We start from the raw sequence: 17,960 nt of genomic DNA, 5'->3' as shown, positions 1-17,960 counted from the left end.
TGAGTATTTATAATGTCTCAGGCTCTGTTTTAGGTGCTGGAGTTACAATTCTAAATATGACAGGCAGGGTATCTAATGGAATTTTAGGGGGTAGGGCATGGAAAGAAGTAAATAGAAAAATGAATGAAAAAAAGGAAATAGCAGGTAGTAATTAGTACTGTCATAAAATAAAACTGGGTAGTGTAATACGGAGATGATAGTGGGCTGCTTTTGATTGTCATAAGCAAAGACCCATTGGAAGAGGCAAAATTCCAAATACAACATGAATGACAATGGACTTTCCATGTGAAGATCTGTGTGAAGATATTTTCAGAACAAGAACTTTAAAGTAGAAACAAGTTTGGAGTGTTCCAGGAATAGAAATAGGTCCTTATGATTGGAGAGAGAGGAGAGAAGAACTTGAAGTTAGAGTTCTTGGCAGATCATTCAGGGTTTTATCTATAGGGTAAAATAACTTTGATTATATCTTAAGTATGATGGGGAGTGATTGAGGGATTCAAGCCAGTTTATTTTATCATTTATGCTTTACAAAGATCACTTTGGCTGTTGCATTGGTGTATGGAGTGAGCAAGTATGGAAACAGGGAGATGAGTTAGTAGGCTCTTGTAGTAGTCCGGGTAAAAAATGATGTTTTTTTTTGGCTGGTAGGGGTAGTAGAGATAAAGACATGTGTAAACTTCAAGGATGATACATAGGTTTTTTTGTTTGTTTGTTTGTTTGTTTGATCGACTGGGAGTTGGGGGGGTAGGCAGCCATGGTGACATTTGTTGAGATTGGGAAGACTGGTAGATATGGAGTCTTGGAGGGTGGGCCTCTTGATATCTCTAAGCCTGTTTTCCCAGTTATAAAATGTCGGGTTTAATACCTAGCTTACTGGGTTGTTGCTGTTGTAAGAATTAAATGAAGGAACAAGTATCTGGTACAAGTAATTGCCAGTTTCTTTTTTGATATCAAGTAACAACTTTAAATAAACAGTTCCAAAAAAGGAGAACTGGGAATAAATTATCACATTTTTTCATTACTCCCAAGTTCAATATGTAGTGTTTAAAATAATTCTCATTTCATATGTTTTACACAGAACCAATTCTGAACATGATTCTTTTATGCCTTGTGTTGAATGTAATTGCAGCCAGGAAATGTTCTGTTGAGGTAGTGATTCCTGGAAGGAAATGTAAGTGGAGCCATGACTGTTGCATGTAAGATTCTACATTATGGAACCCAATGGTGTGGAGTGTGAGTTGTTTTCTGTGATCCTGCAAGGATAGTCCCATTTGAAGACATGCTTTTCATGGTTGGACTGAGCATTTTATAATGCCCATGGAACTTAATTCAACCCTAAATTACAGTGGGACACTCATGCTACTCAATTAGATGGTTCTGAGGCTTGGACCTGCAATATAATTCATTTCTTCAGTATCTTTTGTGTGCAATACTTACCAGCAGCTAGATAGCTAGACAAGCTGATAAGTGTTGACAACTTGGAGGGTCATCCTTCTTCTGGCATTATAGCCACATTTCTTGAAAGCAAATGGTTTTACCTAGTACTTCCAATAGTTCTCTTCATCCTTACCCCATATGATGATCTCAAGTTTGGTGACTGTAAGCTGTGAGGGCTGAAATAATTTTTTTTTTTTAAATGCCTACAGCACCTAGTATTCCTAGGTGGTCTCCCATCCAAGTACTAACCAGGCCTGATCCTGCTTAGTTTTCGAGATCAGACGAGATTGGGTTCATTCAGGGTCGCATGGCCTTAGACAGTGAAATAATTTTATATAGGCTTGCTATGGAATTTCGGGCATTGTGGCACATTGGAGATGGCTGAGAGGCGGTTTCCATCATTAGACCAATTTAATATTCAGCAATTGAGTTATAATGTCTTACAGCCTTTGAAATGAAAGTAGAACTACAAATTGTGATGACGTATCTAAGAACAGTTAATTAGTGAGTGAATTATATTTCCAAACTGGAAAACACTGGGAATCGCACAAAATTTAAGATGTAAAATGTGGAGGCACTAATTTATTTCTTTAACTAATATTTATTGACTATCTAGTATGTGCTAGGTACTAGAGCTGGGGAAACAATAAGCAAAACAAATTTTTTGCCATCATAAATCTTATATTCTACTGCAAGAGACAAAAGATAAAAAGTTAACAAATAAATTTGTAATATAATGTAAGGTAATAATAAATGCCTTGAGAAAAAATGAAACAGTATAAGAAGATAGAATAATAGGGATTCTATTTTAGATAAAATAGGGAACGCTTCTGTGACAGGTGACATCTGAGCTATGCGTGTGAGAGAGCCACCCATTGGAATACTTGGAGGAGCAGAGGAAACTGCATAGGAAAAGTCCTAAGCTTAGAGCAAGTGTGGCTAATAATTTTCAAGTAGCAGCAAGGCGGCCAGTGTCGAGTGAGAAAACAAGGAAATGGGTTTGGAGATAAAGCCCAGGGCCATATTATGAAGAGCATGTAAACCAAGATAAGGTATGGAAGTTTGTTTTGCATGTGGTAAACAGCCACTGGAGAATTTAAATGTGGAAATGAGATGATCTAGCATGTTTTTGGCTGTAACAGACTGGAGCAGAAGCAGAATATTGGTTATATGGCAGTTGGAGTAGTTAGCAAGGTGGTAGTTTATGAAAGTTTGGGTAAAGAGTGGTAGCTGTGGACCTGGTGAGAAGTGATTGGATTTGGAATATATTCTGAAGGTAAACCCAATTTAATTTGCTAGTGGTTCGAATATGGGATGTGGAAGAAAGAGAAGGAGACTCTAGATTTGGGGTCTGCGTCATAGAGTAAATGGTGGTGCAATTTACTTAGACGGAGATCTATGGGGAGATCAAGAATTCAGTTTTATTCTTGTTATTTTTGAGAAGTGCTTCAGATATCTAAATATTGATGTCAAGGAGGCAGTTGGGCATAAAACCTTAAGTTTAGGGAAGAAGCCAGGATTGGAGACAAATTTAGAAGTCATCCATTAATGTAAGTGACATTTGATAAGATCCCCTAGAGAAGGAGTATAAAGAAAAGAAACAGTGTGAGAACTGAGTCCTGAGGCATTCCAATATTTAGGAATCAGGAGGAGGAAAAGGAGCAAGTAGGAGAGATCAGCAAGGTAAGAGGAGGACCAGGAGGTTGAAGTCATGAAAGCCCAAATGAGAAGCTGTTATAAGAAGCGGGTGGTCAACTATGTTGAATGACTATAAGAAGTCTCGAGAACTGAGAACTAACCTTGGAGTTGGCAATGTGGAAGTCACCAATAACCTTCACAATAGCTAATGTAAAAATCATCTTTCTAGTCCTGATTCCTCAGACTCAAGAAGAGACAGTAGGATGTAAATTGGAGGGAAGGCAGAGTGATAGCTAGGTTCTAAATAAAGAACAAGTAACAGGACTGGTGAGCCTAACTACAGGGCTGGACTGAGGGCAAGGACGTAGGTAGATGTAGTATCATTGGTTGATTAGGGTATAAACATATTAAAATGGTTCTTTCATTTGCCTTATTTCTCTGTTTCTCAAAGTCTTATCAATGATGTTTCAAACATATACTGAACTGACTGATCTTTTGTTTTAACAATGGTTCTCCCAATATCTTTTCATTGTAATCTTATGTTAGTTCATTACTTGCCTTCAAAAAGTAGTTAATTGTCACATCTGGAAAATGTGTTGAAGAAACACTTAGTTCTTCTGCTCCCTCTGATTTGAAGTGTGATTTGTGTTGATTTTTATGGATCAAGAAGAGGAAAGAAATGAATTTTGTGTTAAAAGGGCATTGGACAGAGGGGAACTAAACAAAATAAAGTCTAGAAAAACAATACAAAACATTAATGAAACCAAGACTTGGTTCTTTGAAAGGATAAATAAAATCGACAAACCCTTAACCAGACTTATCAAGGAAAAAAGAGAGAGGATTCAAATAAATAAAATCAGAAATGACAGTGGAGAAATAGCTATGGACTCTACAGAAATAAGAAGGATCATAAGAAAATACTACGAGTAATTGTATGCCAACAAATTGGGCAATCTGGAAGAAATGGATACATTCCTAGAAACATACAATCTCCCAAGACTGAATCAAGAAGAGACAGAAAATTTGAACCGACCAATTACCACAAATGAAATTGAATTAGTAATTAAAAACCTCCCCCAAAACAGAAGTCCTGGACCAGATGGCTTCATAGGTGAATTTTACCAAACATTCAAAGAAAAATTGACACCTATTCTTCTCAAACTATTCCAAACAATTCAAGAAGAGGGAGGGCTCCCTAGCTCCTTTTATGAGGCCACCATTACTTTGATTCCAAAAGCAGGCAAAGATGTTACAAAAAAAGAAAACAAAGTCCAATATATCTTATGAACATTGATGCAAAAATCCTCAACAAAATATTAGCAAACCAAATTCAACAATACATTAAAAGTATCATACACCATGATAAGTTGGATTTATTCCTGGGGTGCAAGGTTGGTACAAAATCCACAAATCAATTAATGTGATACACTACATAAACAAATTGAAAGATTAAAAAACATATGATCATATCAATAGATGTGGAAAAAGCATTTGACAAAACCCAGCATCCATTTATGATAAAAATTCTCAGCACAGTGGGAATAGAGGGAACATACCTCATCATAATAAAGTATGTATATGACAAACCTACAGCTAGCATCATACTCAATGGGGAAAGGCTAAAAATGTTTTCCTTAAGATCAGGAACAAGACAAGGATGACCAATTTCACCACTTCTGTTCAACATTGTATTGGAAGTCATAGCCACAGTAAACAGACAAGAAAGAGAAATAAAGGGTATCTGAATCGGAAAGGAAGAAGTAAAACTCATTATTTGCAGGTGACATGATACTATATATAGAGAACCTAAAGATTCCATAAAAAAACTGTTAGAACTGATCAATGAATTCAGTAAACTAGCAGCATACAAAATTAATATTCGGAAGTCAGTTACATTTTTAAACACCAATAATGAATTTCAGAAAGAGAAATTAAGAAAATAATTCCATTTATATTTCCATCAAAAACAATAAAATACCTAGGAATCAAATTAACCACGGAGGTAAAAGGCCTGTTCTCAGAAAATTGTCATTGAAAAAATAAATTGAAGAAGATTCAAAGAAATGGAAGCATATACTGTACTCACGAGTACTAAGAATCAACATCATTAAAATGGCCATACTACCCAAAGCAATCTATAGATTCAATGCAATCCCTAACAAAACACCAATGGCATTTTTCAGAGAACTAGAACAAATAATCCTAAAATTTGTGTGGAATCATAAGAGATCTTGAATAGCCATGGCAATCTTGAGAAAGAACAAAGTTGGAGGTATCACACTACTTAATATCAAACTATACTAGAAGGCTACAGTAGTCAAAACAGAATGGTACTGGCATAAGAACAGACACATTGATCAATGAAACAAAATAGAGAGTCCAGAAATAAATCCACATTTATATACTCACTTAAAATATGACAAAGAAGGCAAGAATATACAATGGAGTAAAGACGGTTTCTTCAATAAATGGTGCTGGGAAAATTGGACAGATATATGCAAAAAAGAGAAATTGGACCACCTTCTTACATCATATACAAGAATAGATACAAAATGGGTTAAAGATTTAAATGTAAGACCCGAAACCATAAAACTTCTAGAAGAAAACCTAGGCAGTAAACTCTCTGATATTGCTAACAGTAATTTCTTTTCAGATATATCTCCTCAGGCAAGGGAAACAAAAGAAAAAATAAATGGGACTACATCAAACTAAAAAGTTTTTGTACAGCAAAGGAAACCGTCAACAAAACAAAAAGACAATCGACTAATTGGGAGAAGATATTTGCTTATGCTACATCTGATAAGAGGTTAATATATATAAAATATACAAAGACTTTATATAACTCAACAACAACAAAAAAAACAATCCAATTAAAAAATGGGCAGAAGACCTGAACAGATATTTCTCCAAAGAGGAAATACAGATGGTAAATAGACATATGAAAAGATGTGCAAGGTCACTAATTATCAGAGAAATGCAAATTAAAGCCACAGTGAGATATCACCTCACACTTGTTAGAATGGCTATCATCAATAAATCAAAGAACAATGAGTGTTGGTGAAGATGTGAAGAAAAGGGAACTCTCCTACACTGTTGGTGGGATTGCAAATTTGTACAGCTGCTATGGAAAATAGTCTGAAGGTTTCTCGAAAAATTAAAAATGGATCTACCTTTTGATCCAGCAATTGCACTTCTGGGTATTTATCCAAAGAAAACCAAAACAATAATTTATAAAGATCTATGCACCCCTTTGTTCATGGCAACACAATTTATAATAGCCAAGATATGGAAGCAACTTAAATGCCCATCAACAGACAATTGGATAAAGAAATTATGATTCATATACACAATGGAATATTACTCAGCCATTAAAAAAATGAAATCCTGCCATTTGCAATGACATGGATGAGCCTAGAGCTCATTATGCTGAGTGAAATAAGTCAGACAGAGAAAGATAAATACCATATGATTTCACTTATATGCGGAATCTAAGGAACAAAAAGAACAAACTAATCAAAAACAGGCTCACACATATAGAGGATAATCTGGTGATGGCCAGAGGGGACGGGGGGTTGGGTGATTGGGAGAATCGGGTGAAGGGTTAAAGAAGTACAAATTAATAGTTGATAGACGGTCATGGGGATGGAGAGCACGGCATAGGGAATGCAGTCAGCATTAATGTAATGGCTAGATAGAGAGCTGGAGGAGAGAAAGAGCAATTAGGGGGATCGTTTTATAAGCTATATAAATTCTAACCAATGTACTGTATACTTGAAACTAAACTAAACTAAATAAAAAGTTTTTTAAAAAAAGAGCACTGGACTGGGAGTCAGGCACATTGAGTTTTAGATATTTCCAGCTCTGTCAACTGTTTGACCTGGGATAAGGTATTTAATCTCTTTGGGCCTCAATTTTCTCACCTGCATAACCAGTGAGTTGTATGATTATCTAAATAATAAAACAATTTTTAGTACACTAAAATCCAGTCCATGGTAAGACTATGCAATGTAATTTAAAATACTCATTTACAGTAGTCAGTGTATCAGTGGAATAGCAATGGCTGCATCTAATATTAGGAAGTACACACTGAAAATGGCTTTAAAAATGAGGAAAATACATCATAAGACAAAGATTTTGTGTTAGGGTGGCTCCATGTTTGGTTAATAATACTTATTATCTCATAGGATTATTATGATTATCCTGTGAGGTAATAAAATTATTATCCCTACTTTACGGATATATCAGCTGAGAAGCAAAAAGGTTAATTATTTGTTCGTGTTCATAAAACCAGTAAGTGACATGCAATGTTTTACTCTCATAGACTGTCTGACCCCCAGACCATACTCTTAGTTGCCCTATCACCTCCTTTGGGCTGCTAAATCAAGATGCTTTCAATTACATTGTTTGCTTTGTCTACTGATTTAAAAATTAAGTGAAAAATGGACATTAACTTATTGTGGTGATCATTTTTGCAATATATACCAATATCAAATCATTATGTTCTATACCTGAAATTAATATAATGTTATCTGTCAATTATATCTCAATATAAAAAAAAAGACTAAGTGGAAAACCATATGGAAACTTGAAAAATAATAACACTAGGTTGACTACCAAGTATCAGTTTGTGGTAAAAGAGAACAGATCCTTGATCTTATGACCAGAGAAAAGTTTGTTTTTAACATGCAGTGAAAGCGTTTGGACACTAGAGGACACTTTGTAAACAATCCTTTGAGACACAGCAAACTTGACTTCACTATGTTTAAGGCAGTACCATGTTTTATGGCCTCGAAAAGAGGGTCTTCTGGCTACTGCTACAACTCTGTGTCATAGACTCTTAGTGACCATGTTGGGGTTCTTCCTTTGTCTCAGGGCTGCTCTCACATGGAGTGGTCTTTCAAATCTCAGTATGGACTTCCTCAGCCTCATAAGACCTTCTCCTTTTCACCCAAGGTACATCTTGTGGTTAACCCTCCAAATATTATGCTTTCTAATTAGGCTAAATAGACCCAACTGCCCATTGGCTCATTTATTTCCCGTAACTGCCTATGTTCTAAATTTAGTTAAATTATTATTGTTTTCATTCATTCTTCCAATTCTGCTCTTGAGTTATCATAACTGCTTAACTATTAGAAAAAACACTCTAGTGTTTGCTTGTTCTTTCTTTGCCCATGTTCATATTAGTACAATTTCTAAAAAAATCCTTAAAAATTTTTTTTTACAAAGTCCTCAACACTATGGATACTTAAAATGCCACTTGATGAAGCTGATTAATATTCATTGTTGAAATTCAATAAGACAAATTATAAACAAGAAATACTAAGTTTTTTGGATAACAGACTTAATTCTATTTATAGGTTCGGGAACATACTTGCCATATTCATTAGGTAGAGAAAAGCAGAGTGACAGTGGAACTCCTGGTGGTGCACATCAGTGGGTGGAAATGTGTGGTGCCCCGGGGCAGGATGGGGAGTAGCCAACCTTTTTTAGCCTTGCAACTGGGTCAGACTGTAGGAAGGACATTCTCAGGTCAAACATAAGTTTTTAAAATAAATTACTTTCTTTTTGTTAACATTTTTAGCATAGTTTTATATTTACAGTGATTAAAGATATGGTACCTGTGAAATTATTAATTGGGATACTTTACTGGGAGATAAAAGTATTGATTTTTTATATATTTATAATTTATGAAATCTATAGAAACTTATCACAGATCCTATATATTTTTTCTTTTAAATTCATTAAATAGGACATTATTATACCTTAATTCTTAATTCCTTTAGTTTTTAAAGAAGCCTGAACCTCTATTACATCCATTTACCATCTCTTGTTATTGATTTTGCAAGCCACTTTGTCTCTTCCCTCCACCAGACTCTTTCCTTAACTATTGTTTACAGTAAACGGCAGGGTTAGGAGAAGCTTCCTGTTGCAGACACCTAACTTGCAGAGTTGTTTGGTAGGTGAGTTAACTTGCTATTGGTGTAATAGCACATCCAGGTACAATAGAGAGTAATGTATTGTTTTCCTAGGTGAGGGACAGGTACCTCGAAAGGATAGAAAAATAATTCCTTAGTCTGATATGATTGTAGACTTTAATGAGCCGTAAATCAGACAGTAGGTAAATAATTGCTTTTGAATTTTCTTTCATATCTTCTGAATAGTTCAAAAGAAATTCTTAGTTTAGTACTAATTAACACTTCTAACATCTTTCTAACACTTTGAATCTCTCATTTTAAAGAGGGAAGTACCTCTCATACTCAGTCTAGTTAGATATTTATGTAACATTAACAACATTTTTTTCCTTTTTTGTACCTTTAAATTTTTTTTTTTAAGAATTGACTTTAAAGAAAAAAGTAAGCAAATAACAGAAATACAGATAGTGTACAAATATTTAAAACAGGTGATAATTGTACGTGACTGATTAAAGCTTGTGAAATATTGTTGTGATTGGTAAGAGCACAGGCTTTGGGTTGAGTTGGAAGATTGTCTCTTCCATTTAGGTGGGTGGGCATGAAATCCTCTCTAAAGCTTAGTCTCCTCAACTCTAAAATGGAATAATAACAGTACCTGTCTTGCATGTTATTTTGAGGATTAAATGAAATTTACTATTAAGTTCTTAGCATTTTGAAAGCATTCAATGAATGCTGGCTTCCTCTACTTCTGTTTTTATTATCACTATTATCTGTATTTTTGGCCAGATATGGAAATATGAAGTAGAAGTTAAAAAATTACAAATAATAGGGATCTAGCTTCACCACCACAGCTTTATTTCTATGAGCGCTATAAGGTTATCTATGTCCCTTTAGATAGTAACTAAAATGTGTCGAAATATGATTGATGAGGTTAATGAGATCTCTGAGATAATAAGGATAAAGTATGGGGATGAACGATAGAATAAAGGAAATTTAGGAAGAAAAACACAAAATCAGTGTAACTCTTGGGCTGACCTAAGAGTCTAACTAATCTAGGAATCCAGAACCATTGACTTAATATTCTTTATTCTCCCCATTTTAGGTAGAATTTATTTCTGTGTCCATTAGGTATAGGCGATATATAATGAAGTGTGCTGCACCTTTTAGAGTCAAATAATTTTAGAAATGATCGCATAAACTGTAGTAATTTTTTACCACTATTATCTGTAAGTATAGTAATTTTTGCTCTCTTCACAGAGGTATACTGCTTGTATTCACCTAAAAGAAGAAATGAATTTATTATTCCATGTAATAAACTGCAATTTCATTATACAAAGCTTATAGCAGAATTCATTATCTAATGAGTTCATTAACCCCACTAAGCAGAGTGCCAAGACAATTCAATGGGAAAGGGACCATTCAACAAATGGTGTTAGGAAAACTAGATATCCACATGCAAAATAATGAAGTTAGACCCTTACCTTATAAAATTAACTACTTATAAAAATTACCTTTACCATTTATAAAAATTAACTTGACAAGGATCAAAAACCTAATGGCTAAAAACAAAATTTTTAGGAAAAAACATACGGCAAAGGCCTTATGACATTGGATTTGGCAATGAGTTCTTGAATATTTCAATTCTCCTAACATTCTTTTGTGTTTTTTCAGTCAATACTCTCAGTAACTCACCAGTGGTAGTGATTATTCTGACTTCTATCACCATAAACTAGATTTTCAGTTCTTGAACTTTGCATAAGTGGAATTATACTGTATATGCCTTTTATGTCTAACTTTTTTAGTCCAAAGTAATATTTTGAAATGTGTGTGTGCATGTGCACACCCTTTTTCATTGCCAAGTAGTATTCTATTGACTATATTTTGAAGCCAACAAAATTTTCTGGTTGATTAGATATAGAATGTGAGGAAGTTTTTGACCTAAACAACTACATGTTGCTATTAACTGAGATAGGGAAGACTGTAAACGGGTTGGGAGGTGGGGCAGTTAGAATATCAGACACTTAATTTTGGACATGTAAACCTTGAGATTATGTTAGATATCCGCATGTACATGTTGTGTAAGCAGTTGCATATATGAATTTGGAGTTTAGAACTAGTGATATAAATTTGGACATCTTTAGCATTTTGGTGGTCTTGAAAGCCCTGAAAGTTGAAGTGATTGATGTATATAGGAAAATCTGAAAATTGAGTGCCATAATACTATAATTAAGTGTTAAGAGATTGGGAAGTTGAGAAACCAGCAAAGGAGACTGAGAAGGAGCAATCTGTGTGTGAAGTAAATGGAAGATCAGAAGCATTGCTACCCTGAAAACCATCTTGAAGTTCTATGTAGCATATGACAATGCTAAATATTTATTTTGTATTTAATTTATTTTAACATACAAATCATTTTTATGGTTTTTGAAACGTTTATGAACAATTGCATTAATAATATATCCAGGACTACAAATAGTGAACTGGTGGCTATTACAAAAGTGGTCAACAAATTGTATCGGTGATAATTTTGAAATGACTAAAGATCTATTAATCAATATTCATTTATGATGACTGCTTACTTTGAACTTCAATTTGATTCTTGGTCTTTTTTAGTCCATGAAATTGAACTTTTCCCATAAGAAAATTTACCATGATAAGCTTCACAAGAAACAGATTATAAAACTAGAAACCTCTACGAAATATCTCACATCCATACAGCACCAGATAAAGGTTTTTAAAACGTCTTGTAATTCCACACAAACGTACAGGCCATGTGTTTAGATATCCCTCAACAACTTTAGAGAGAGTAGGAAGTTTCTCTTTAAATATCACCTTAAAAATTAGGCTTTAGCTGGAAAAAGATGCAATTGGGTAAACCAGGTCTAGGCTGATTTCCACCCACATATCCACTAATAGTAAGCCAAGTGACATCCCAGTTGTTCTGAATTTCTCCCAAGCACTGATTGTCAGCTCTGCTCATGTCATTGTTGGCTTTGGTTTTTTAATAAGAATAAATGACTCCTGGAACTAGGCAGCTACCATGAAATTTCTTTTTGATGTGACTGTAAGCAAATTGCAACCATAGAACCTTATATTACTTATGATACGTTTATGGAACTTCTGATGCTAATGATGAGAATACCATGTGTGCTAGTCTGATAGTATAAAACTGCAAGTGGGAAATTATACACCATGTCATACTCTCCATCTTAAATATTTTTCAGATTTCCCAGAGCTGTTTAACACAATGGTCTATGTGACCCTCATGCCTTCAGAGAGGAAATTATATAGAAAATGACTCTCAGCAGATTGACTGATGACTTGTTAATGATGGCAGTGTAACCTGTAATAATGAAAGATTTGTCAACAGCATTTCAGATGACTGACTGTGTGGTGTTGTGGTCTTAGTTCCAGCTCCTGGGTGGTTTGGTAGACAAATGCTTGCAATTTTAAACTGGTTTTGGGAAGCAGGTGAAAGAGGGCATTAAATTCCCTGAAAGAGCTTCTCTTCCTATTTTAAAATATAATTGGAAACATATTTTATTTATTGAGGAGAGTGAGGTTATGGTCAAATGAATAAAGATCCGAGCAGTAAATTAATCAGCATCAAACTTAGAGATAATTAATCAGTAGGTGCCTTTTGGTTTGGTATCTATTTTCCTTAGTTTTCAGAGTGTGTGTGTATGTGTGTGTGTTTGTGTGTGTGCACGCACACGTGCACATGTGTGCGTGTGATGTATGTTTCCTGAAGAGTAGCTCTGGAAATATGTAGAGTTGATTTTTTTAATGTAAATATTAATATCAAATAAGGAATTCACAAAGATGTTTTTTCCACTCCAAGATATGGCAACTCAAAATGTGTTAAAAAAACAAAAACAAACCTATAGCGAATTCTGATTAGATTATTTGGTATTCCATCATAAGTCTTGTACATTTATAAGGTTAAAGTACCTGTCTCAGAGTAGATAATCAATAAATATTTATTGAATTTAATAAGGGAATAAAGCTGGGCTGGCCTAGAAAGCTCATTATCATTAATCAATTTCTCTTGCTAGTTTGTTTATTAGTTAATTCAAATGTTCATTTGCTTTATGGCTGATGCCTGTCATCCATAGTAGAGTGTGCTAGGTCTCATGAGGAAATACAAGGAATTCGATGTAGGTTTTGATTTCAAAGTATTTACAGTTTCAAGTGGGAGATGGTATATATGCAAGAAACCAGAAAATAAAATAGAAAATTATTACAATAAGAAAAGATATCTGAATTCCCAGTTTGTAAGTTCCAAGCTTGTAGATTTTTGAAACCAAAAATGGTGGTAAGCTCAAGCCTGCCTATGAGCATTTGTTCATCTTTGTTTATTTACCTGTTATAAACTCTTTAAAAGGATATAATAAGAATTTTTATTTATTAAGACAACAACTTAGTTTTAAATTCCACTTCTATAATACAAAGTCTATAGTTTCTAGTGAAATCGACATGAAATCCAGAAGAGATTAGCCCTTGTCGCCTATTGTCTTGTAGTAACTAGGAGTCTCTGAATTTGCTGTAGCTACTTTCTTTACAGGTCATTTATATTTCAAAACTTTTTAATATTGGATATTTTAAGCATAGTGATATTTAAAAATTTTTTTTTCTATTTTAGAATTTCTCTTAAATTTCATGCCAGAAGTGCAACACTTTTCAAAATATACAATTAAAACAGGTGGTCGGTACCATGGTTCTGACTACCTTTGTAGGATGTTTCTAAGGCTTTGCTATAGCAGTAATAATTAAAGGAATAAAAACAATAATAACTTCATATTTTATCATAAAGTATTCATTTTTANTCTGATATAAATATATGTTACTGAGTTATAATAATTCAGCGCGATACTGGTGTTAGAAATGCCAAATAAACATAGAATAGAGTAGAATCTAAGACAAATCCATGTAAGTATAAGAACTTGGTAGATTGATGGTAGATCATTGAGAAAATGGTAGATTATTTAATAAACAGAATTATGAAAATTGGCAAAATATTTGGAGGAAAAACAGCACTGAAACTCATACCATAGAGTAACAAAAAACTCTCCCATTGGAACAGGGCTCTAAAAGTAAAAGGCAAAACTATAAAATTATTATAAAATAATGTTAGAGAATGTCTTTGTAACAGAGAGGGTATATATTTCTTACATGAGGTGGAGAAGTAAAGCATAGACTGTAAGGAAGAAAATAGTGTAATTGATGACATCAAATTTAATGATTTCTGTTTTGTGTAAGACACTACAGATAGAATGGGCAAAGATACTTGGGATGTGGACAATCAATAAAAGATTAAAATATAAAGAAATACTATAAACCAACAATAACAATACAGGTAATGTAATAGAAAAATGAGCAAAGAATATAAAGCAACAATCATAGAAGGGGGAAAACTTAAATAACTAAAAAGCATATGAAAAGAAGCTCGAACTGGATTAATTGCAAATTCAAACTTTATACATGAAAATGACAACAATTAAAAAGCTGGAAAATATCAAGTACTGCCAAGACTGTGGGAATCAGGAACCTTTCATCACTGCTGGATGAAGTATAAGCTCATATGCAGTCATTCTGAAGATCAGTTTGGTTGTATTCAGGGACATTGCATATGCACAAACCCATTGCCATAGCATTTCTGTGGCTGGGTATATCCCCCAATGGAAATCTTGCACAGGTGAGCAAGGACACACAAATGAAAATAATCTTTTCAACATTGTTTTTGATAGAATTTTCTAAACTTATTGAACCCCGACATCTTTTATTCTTAGAGCATCTAATTAGACTGGTATTTGGTGACAGAAACTTGGAAAACAGTGATTTTAATGACTAGTTCTTAAATTTAAGGTCATGGCCAGTTAGAATGTCAATGAATATAAGCACCTCCCTATATCACTATCAAACAAGATCATCTTATTGGCATAATATGGTTTATTTAGTATGCAATATTGTACTTGATAAAAGTATTCTAGACTCATGCTGCATTTAAACCATACTAAATGTAATTTATCATAGTTTGAGAGTTTGCTAAACTCTCAAACATAGTTTGCCATCTGATTTTATAAGAATCTCTTTCAATTGGTGAAGAGTGAAAACATTGTTTACTTTTGAGAGGTGTAGCAATTATGGGAATGACTATGCTTTAGAAAGATACTACCAAGTTGGGAAATTTTTAAAATAGAAGTGGAGTATTTGCGGAATTGTTTTTAAATAGGCCATCTTCCATTGTGTTAAACAGGATCTTAGTTAATATAACTATGCAAATTAAGATTATGCACCAAGTGGATATTGCTAGAATCGCTGGAAAATGAGACTGCAACTTATGTTTATTTTTTTCATACCTTTATCATGTAAATATTTTAAACTACTATTCACTGGTTTTTAATAAAAACACAATAAAACTATTTTCCTTTTGAAAATAAATTGCATACTAATTTATCAATGTCAAGAATGAAATAGTAACTATTTTCATTCTCCATATAAGTTGAGAAATGCATTATACTTTCAATTTCTTCTATCTCTTTCTACTTTTGAGTTTTGTTAAAAGTATCTGGGATTTTAGATTGAGAATATTATTAATTTTTAGCAAGCTGTATCATATCTTTTAAGACTTTACATTAGACAGTTTTATAGTGATATTAATAATAATTAGGTAATACATTATGCTTTACTATGTTAATTATTGATTCAAGATCTATTGCTACATAACAAACCACTCCAAAATTTAGGGTCTTAAAAAATACCAATTCTCTGTTATCTTTCATAGCTTTTTGGGTTGACTGGGCTCATTTGGATGGTTCTTGCTTGTGTTAGACAGCGGCTGAGGCTGGAGTCATTTGAAGACTCAACTGGGCTAGATGTCTGAGGTGCTTCATGCTCTTCCATGTGGCTCCTCACTTTAGCAGAACTGCTGGTTCTTCCTACATGCAGCTTAAGGCTCCAAGAGAAAGGAAGCAGCAGAAGTTACAAGGTCAGTTAAGGGCTGTGTTGGAACTAGGATAGTGTCATGTTTGCAGAAGTCTGTTGGTCAAAGCAGTCACAGGTCCACACCCAGATGCGTGAGGGTGAAAAGATAGGTTCTACCTCTTCAGTGGGGAGCAGCAAGGCCACATTACTGAAGAGTGATGTCCTTCAAATGCCATATTTGAAGACCTGTCACAGTTGTTCAATCCTTAAAATACTTTGATTTGAGTCTCAGTTAACTGGAGTACTTCTTAGGGTGATTATTTCCAGAAGTGATATACTTTTTAATAAGATCTTTTTGCTGTTAGATGTGAATGATAATTTGAATAAATTCAGAATCCTTGGATTGCAATTTTTGACTTTAAAAGCATCCAAAGCATTTAGTGTTATAGAGGAGATGTCTGTTTCTAAACATTTTTCTTTTTATGCATTTTCTCTCTTCTCCTCACCTCCCATGCTTTATTCTGGTCTGGATGTATATGTATACAGTTTTCTTTTCCTAAAGACTTCAAATCTAGAAATTTAATCACTAAATATCTAGTCTTGTTTCTTTCTACATAAATTTGACTTGGAATTCATTAATTCATTTGAGTTGAAGAAACAAATCTCAGCTAAAGGAAAATTTATTCCACGATTTTTAATGATTTTTGCTTTATCTTTATATGTTCTATTTTTACACAGAGTTCCTGTTATAAGTAGGATTTGTTCTTCATATCTGTTATGTTTTGCTTCTCAAAAAAAATTCTCTGATTCAATTTTGCTATAGCAACCCATTATAAAATTTGAGCCTCTGTGGTAATAATGATTCTGAATAAAACAATATTTATATACTTCATATTATTCTTCATTCAGATATGCAGATATTTTTAACTCTTGCTTGAAATACAGATAAAAGATTTTGTAATGCCTTCTCCCATTTTTCAGTAAGTCTGTTTAAATAGAAATTTTTATCTAGTACTTCAGCCCTCTTTAAAACTTTAACAAGGTGTTGAGTGATCTTTCTCTCTTTGCAAATTCCCACACTAGGGATGAAAGTGTTGATGTTTCCCTAGCATCTGGTGTCATGAATTTTTTAGATTGTGTGGATTGTCATTCAAATCTTTCGGATCCTAACAACAGAAGAATAAAACATTTGTTATTGTTGTTGTCATCGCTAGTTGAAAGGTTGAGGGATTAAGGTGTGGCTTCTTCTCCCCTTCAGATCTCAGTTCAAAGGACACCTTTGCAGAGAAGTCCTTGTTGATCCTTAAAGCTGAAGTGATCTGCCTCAATTTTCGCTCAAGGTTTGGCAAACTATGGCCCACAGGCTACATCTGGCCCAATGCCTGCTTTTGTAAATAAAATTTTATTGGAACACAGCCACACCCATTCATTTTATGCTGTAGAGCAGAGCTGAGTATTTGCAATAGAGGCCATATAGCTTGCAAAGCCTAAAATATTTACTATATGGACCTTTACAGAAAAAAAAAATTGCTTACCTCTGCTCTATTTCATTATCCTATTCATTTCCTTTATGCCATGTATTATCACACTTGTAACTCACATGTATTTCTTTGGTTATTTATTATTATACCCTCAGAAAGATGAAAGCTCCACGAGGTCAGGTACTTAGTCTTCTTTGTTCATCTCTTTATCTCCAGTACTGGAACATCATAGACACTTAATGTTTGCTGAATACATGAATAAACTAGATAGATTTTAAAATGTTATATTGTTCTACTCATTTCACTGGGGATTTGGGATGGGGAAAGTTAAATGTATTTTGATTCATTAACACATTAAATTGGAAGTAGGTAACAAAAATATTTAGGGTATGAAACAAAGGCTAGAAGTCTGAAATCAAGGCATCAGTTGGGCCATGCAGACTCCAGAGAGGATCCTTCCTTGCCTCTTCCTAGATTTTGGTTGCTGCCAGCAATTCTTCATGCTCCTTGGCTTGTTAACGTCTCACTCCAATCTCTGCTTTTATACTCACATGATGTTCTCTAGGTGTGT

The 17,960-nt window shown here is 34.0% G+C and overlaps 1 pseudogene; it reads right to left on the bottom strand.

Annotated features, from left to right (window-relative positions):
* Positions 1-1,637: 1,637 nt before the first annotated feature.
* Positions 1,638-1,756, bottom strand: LOC120605107 (uncharacterized; annotated as a pseudogene).
* Positions 1,757-17,960: the final 16,204 nt, after the last annotated feature.

Source organism: Pteropus medius, unplaced genomic scaffold (genome assembly GCF_902729225.1).
Source record: "Pteropus medius unplaced genomic scaffold, Ma_sr-lr_union100, whole genome shotgun sequence".
In the NCBI taxonomy this organism is placed as follows: domain Eukaryota; kingdom Metazoa; phylum Chordata; class Mammalia; order Chiroptera; family Pteropodidae; genus Pteropus; species Pteropus medius.
The sequence above is the reverse complement of the archived record's forward strand: the minus strand, read 5'-3'. Positions and strand labels throughout refer to the sequence as shown.